The 5,851-nt window shown below is 58.8% G+C and overlaps 1 protein-coding gene across 1 annotated transcript in view; it reads left to right on the top strand.

The window, feature by feature from the left end:
• Nucleotides 1-668: 668 nt before the first annotated feature.
• The window catches only part of GCGR (glucagon receptor), a 20,174-nt gene continuing 14,991 nt past the window's right edge, over nucleotides 669-5,851 (top strand). Inside the window, exon 1 of the mRNA XM_026654486.2 lies at nucleotides 669-783. The gene's annotated coding sequence lies outside the window, so the exon portion shown is untranslated. The remainder of the gene's footprint in view (nucleotides 784-5,851) is intronic.

The following is a 5,851-nucleotide window of genomic DNA, read 5'->3' as shown; positions in this document are numbered from 1 at the left end:
ACCCTGTGACATTTCAGATTGAAATAGCCAAAATCATGAAATTGACGATTTTTAAAATCCTATGACCCTGGAATGGTCCCAAATGGCCCATGAATTTGGCAGGGCCCCAGTCATTGGTCACTGTCTGTGCTGCCCCAGGCCTCTGGCACATCCGGCACTGGCCTGTTTGCCGGAGTGTTAACGACACGTTACTGGCACTCACGTCACGGCTCATGATTCCGGCCCTCAGGCGCTGTGGCTGGGCTGACGCTAGGACAGGGCCCCTGGCTATTAATGGGGGTAGCACTGAATTCTCCCATTCCCCAGAGATGGCCCCACCCCCAGCTCTAGGGCTGGCACCGGCTCCTCCACATCTGGGGCTGGGAGTGAAGGGGACAAAGAGCGGGGCCAGGGGTAGAGTTAAAACCCCACAGCCTTGGGGCCTTTGGGTGGGGAGTGGGGTTGGCACTACCCCCCCTGCCCTGCACGTGGGGGGGAGGAGACATGGGCTCCCCTGGTGCTCTGCCTGGCCTGGGGGCTTTGCTGCTCTGCCGGGATCTCTCCCTGCACCTGCGGGCCCGGGGGCCGCTCCTGCCTGGGAGGGGAGCAGAGGCTGCGGAGAGCGAGAGCGGCTCCCTGGCCCGCCGGTCCCTCCCCCGCCCGTCGGTCCCTCCCCCAGAGCCGCAGCTCCTGCAAAAGTTTTCCGCGGAGCTGCAGAGCCAGCGAGGCGGATCGCGGCTGGGCTCCAGCCCGGGCACCCGGAGCCGCTCCTGGAAGATGCGCCCTGGAGCCGCGCCCCACGAGGTACCGCCCCGGTCCTGCGGGCTGGATCTGCCCCGGGGAGAGAGGGCTGGACACGAGGGGACGGGTTGGGGGCAGAGCAGGCGGGAGACCCTGGGCTGCGTTTTTCCCAGGGGCGCACGGGGGGGATCGCTGCGTTTTTCCCAGGGGTGTTTTGCTCCCTGCCTGTTCCCCGTATTAGTCCCGGTCTGGGCTCCGGGCGCGTCGCTCTCCCTGTCCCCGGCCCCTGGGTGATTTGTTTCTCTCACCCGGTCCCAGGGTTAGGGGCAGGTGAAGAGGATGGGACAGCCCAGGGTTCCGCCGCTAGGACCGGGGCATCTTTTGGCTGTGGCCGGGGAGATGCCGGGACTCTCTACCCTGGCTCTAGCGCCCGTCACCGCGGTATCCAGGCCGCGCTGCCCCAGCTTTCCTTTCAAAACGTGTCGCCATCCCGGCGGGGAGGGGGGTGAGGCCGAGCCAGACAAGAGGCGTCACCCCGAATTGCTCAGGGGCGACCCAGACCAGTAGCAGTCCAGGGGAGCACAGGCCGCTGGGGCGGGGGAGGGAGCACAGGGAGAGGTTAATGGCCAAGGAGCAGCACAGGAGTGGCAGGAAAGCCCCCAGCTCTGGCTGTATGGGTCAGAGAGGCAGGATTCCTTTCCCCCGCTTTTCCATGGGCCATGTATGTCCTAGGCTGGCAACAGCACTAGCCCCTGAGACAGGTGCCATTCAGCTCAGAGACGTTAACTCTGAACCCTAATGATGGGGATTAAAAGATAACTTTGTTAACTGTTTCACTGCTGATCATTGTGACAAATGCCCAGATGCCCTGGGCTAGCACACCAATGGGTATGTAGTTTCCCATCCTGCCAGTCCTGGCTCATGGCTGCACCATCCCCTTGGCCCCAGGACCTTGCTGAGCTCCAGCAGCTGTATCTCGCTGCCTTCCCATCCCTTAATGCTGAGTGGCTGCATTGCCATCACCTGCAGACAGCCCTGACCCGTGACCCCACATGCTTGTACCACGTCCCCACCCGACACCCCCTGCCTCACTCTGGAATCACTTCCAAGCAGCAAGTCACCCAACAGCAGCAACGCTTGAGTCTAATTAATGCTAATGGCAGGCCGCTGGCTGTGCTCAGGAAACAGCTCAGCAGGGCCAGGGAGCCACTGGGAGAGGAGAGGCAGCGTCTGAAATGTTTGTGCGCAGAGCTTTGGCTCCCCTCCCCTAGGCTCCTCCAGGGCACCAAGGGCAGCTACTCCCCCAACCTCTCACTCTCCCTGTAATTCTTGGGCTAAGTGGATCAGAGCAGTGGCCAGAACGTCCCTCCTTGGCGAGATGCAGGGGGTCAGCGGTGCTGCGCCACTTAGCTGGTGTTAATAATCAGGACAAAGGTGCCGGAGATCTAGCGCCTCCAGAAGAGGTGGGGCAAGGCCTGGAGCAGAAAATGGCTCTTGTCTCTGCTGCCTGTCCCCCCCGCCCCCCAAGATCTGGCGGGTCCCAGATCCATGGGGGCAGCCAGAATGGAACAAAAGATGGTTCCTCTGGCCCGTGGCCTGTCCCCGTTAGTGGGGAGGGAGGGAGGAAGTGGCCCTTGTGAAACCAGACTGTGCAGCATGCCAGAGAAATGCTGCAGGTCACATGCAGCGTTGACCCCTGTGATGGCTGGGAGGGACTCCAGCACCTTCCTGATGTCTGTGAGTTGAGAGGGAAAGTGTTTAACAATGCACCTCATGGGGCAAACTGGACGGGGGGTGGGGGAGAGGTTTCCTCCTGATCCCAACTGATTGGTAGCTTAGACTCTGGGCCATGTCGATCCAGAGCTGTTTATCCTGGCTGGTGTTATTGCAAATATTTAGTCATCCTACTGTCTAATCTGATTTGAAACTCACTGAGCTCTTTCACTTACCGGTACCCTGCAGCAGTGAGTGACACGGGTTAATGATACATTGTGTAAAAAAACAAAACCCATCCTGGGGTTTGATGCTGTGTCTTTAAAGGTTAAGAAGCACGGTCCAGTGCCTCTGCTGGTGCGGGCGGCTTTGTGGTGGGCAGGAGCTGGCCGCATCCTTGCCCTGTGTCACAGGTCATGCAGGAGACAGCTGGAACGGCAGGGACTGGCAAGCTCTCCCTGGCCTTTGGCTCGGTGGTGCTTGTTTTCTTTCTGCATTTCTCCCAGATGGAGAAAGGGAACCGGTGCCCTGCTTGGCGACCGCTCCCAGAGCCAGTTCTCTGCTCTCGGGCCCTACTGAATGGCGCAATGGGTCGGGGCAAATAAGGAGTTTTTCCTTGTTGAATGGAGCTATTTTGATTGGTCTGGGGCGCCATAAAAGGTTGGTTGTGACGGGACGGCTCTCTGTGAAGCGCCACCTTGCTTTAGTATTACGGGATGGTGCAAATAGCAGCATCTCCCTGCAGAACCCTCTTCTCTTCCTCTCCTTTCCATGTGAACTAGCCCCTGTCTCCAGTACCCCCTCCCCCCATATTGTGTGGCCTTTCTCTGCACTCCCTAGTTATCTGCCCTTTTGGAGATGCACCCACCAGAGCGGATCATGGTATCGCTGGTATCACAAGCTCCCCCTGGGCCGGGAGAAAGGCCACGGCACTGACCATCCATCTTATTCTCTAGCCCCTTCTCTTGGTCCCCACTTCGACCCAACTGCATGTTGATCAGCCGGCTTCCTGCAGTGACGTCAGACCTTTGGTTTTACATCTGTGACCTGAGCAGCCGAAACTGTCCCTCACCATGGGTTTGACCATGGCTTTCCCCTGCTGGGCGCCCTCTGCCATCTTATTGCCCAGGCATCTCCTTTTCTTGACTGGCCACAATGATTGTGTGTCATTGGCGTGTCCCCAGGCAGAGGCTGGTGCCCACGCTTCTCTCTGCAATCCTGTGACTGCTGCCCGGGCCCCAGGCGCCTCTGGGAAGGGGCTTTTCCAATGACTTTGCTTTTGATGCGCGAGGTAATGGGAACAGTTTGTGCAGGGTCCCACCCACATGAGGGGAATGGCCAGTCAGGGCCTGCCCTGCGCTTGCATAGAACTCTGGGGAAACGCTAGTGGAGATGGGCCAAACCCGGGAGAACTTGGTGTCAATCCGACGTTCTCAAACAGGGCTGGAAACAGCCAGTGGTTACCCCGCTTTTCACACCCGCGTGGGGGGAACCGGGCTGACTTTAGAACCTGGGTGAAAGCTCTTGGATTATTCCTTCAGGTGAATCTGACCTGGTGGGGTCACCCCTGACCCTGGAGTGGAGGCCCAAGCCCCGTTCTTGTGGGCCGCATAGCAGCACCCCTGCGAGTGCCCTTTGTGACTCTGTTCTGTGAACTAGGCTGTGTCAACAGAGTGTTTTTAAAGCTTTTGTTTAACCAGGTCCTTTGAGTCCATGACCTTGTTGGCCAGGCAGCTGCATGTGCATCTGTGAAGCCCGTGCAGAGAGTTCACCTTTGCTCTCTCTGGTCCTGACACGTCACTTCCTGAGCGAGGGGCTTCTTCAGAGCTGAGCCCAAGCTCTGGGGGAGGAGGGGGACACAGGCAGGGCTTCGGCTTACAGATCATTGCCCTCACGTAGTTTCCTTTCTGCCCTGCTGTTCTGTAGCCAGTGCTGGGGATTGGGTGTTTGCTTGTGCCCAGCCTGGGGCCTGTCCTGCCCCGTGCATGTGCTCTGCTGCTCTCACCCAGGTTCAGCACAGCCCCTGCAATTCCTTCTGCTTCATCTGTGTGTATGCAGGAAAATGTGAGCGCCTGCAGTCTCCCCGTGGCCGTGTTGGTGCTGCCCCAGCTGTGAGCTCTCCCCACAATCTCCTCCCCGAAACTGGCACTGCCCTGCTAAATTCAGTATTCTGGGTTCCGTTGCCTCGAGAGAGAAAAATAGACTGAGCAGGGAAGAGACAAAACGTGGATTAAAAATACATAACAAGAAACCTGTAACCTGCAAACTGCAGCCAGCAGCACGAGGGTGAGAGCACGCAGCCCTCGAGTCCTGTCCCCCAGACGGGTTGTGACCTGAGCCTTGGGGGAGATCAGGCCCAGTCCAGCACAGGTGTTGCTACATACCGGGTCCCACAAGCCACGTACCAGCTTCTCCCCTCCTCCCCTCCCAGCTGCTCCTGTGCCCCATTCTGCCCCGATGCTCTGTGCACTCAGCCTCTCAGCTCCCCTGTCATGGCTGCGAAGGCCTGCACGCTCTGGGCTCCATCTCACTAAGGCCCAGCGTTCGGAGAGCCAGGTTGTAACTGATGGCTGTGTGCAATAGCCAGCATCCACCCAGCTGTGTCTGCTTCTGACATCCACATGGGTGACGCAGGAAGGAACCATCGTATCTGGGGAAGCGTCTCCCCTCGCGATTCCTGCGCCGCCAGGGCTGCCGTGGGCCCTGTGAGCAGCATCTGGCTCTGGTGGTCTCATTCCCTCACTCCCTGGGACATGGGCATTTGTGCTTCGGGATGATCGCCTACACTGTGACTGACCAGCCGAGCCCTCAGCACAATGGGGTTCTCAGCTCGTTCTCCTGGTGACACCCCAGGAAGTGTCGTCCAGCTCTGTGAGACCCAAAGCGTTCGTTAGTGAAATGGGCAAGATGGGATTGAGGGTCTGCTAGCCCATCCCCACAGCAGGGAGCTGTTCCTAGGCCCTCCCAGGTACTGAGCGCGGGGACAGGCGGGACATGCCAACCTCAACTGTGCCACTTGCCTGCTCTGAGCTCTGGCGTATCTCCCCTAGTTCCCTGCGCTGCATGGTTCTTCATTTCCTGACTCAGAAACTTGGTGAGCAAGAGAGTCTGTCTCCAATACATCCAGTGAATTGTTACCGGGCCCTAGGGCTGCCAACCCTCCCGGATTGGCCTGGAGTCTCCAGGAATTAAAGATTAATCTTTAATTAAAGATTATGTCATGTGATTAAATCTCCAGGAATACGTCCAACCAAAATTGGCAACCCTACAGAGCTTGGAGTGTGATGGGAAGCCCAGGGCTGTGGGTCAGGGCAGCACAGAGCTGGGGGGGGGAAGCCCAGGACTGTGGGCCAGGGCAGCGCAGAGCTGTGGGGGGAAGCCCAGGGCTGTGGGTCAGGGCAGCGCAGAGCTGGGGGGG

The sequence above is a fragment of the Terrapene carolina genome, unplaced genomic scaffold (genome assembly GCF_002925995.2).
Source record: "Terrapene carolina triunguis isolate 2854851 unplaced genomic scaffold, T_m_triunguis-2.0 Scaffold192, whole genome shotgun sequence".
NCBI classification, from domain to species: Eukaryota; Metazoa; Chordata; order Testudines; family Emydidae; genus Terrapene; species Terrapene triunguis.
The sequence above is the reverse complement of the archived record's forward strand: the minus strand, read 5'-3'. Positions and strand labels throughout refer to the sequence as shown.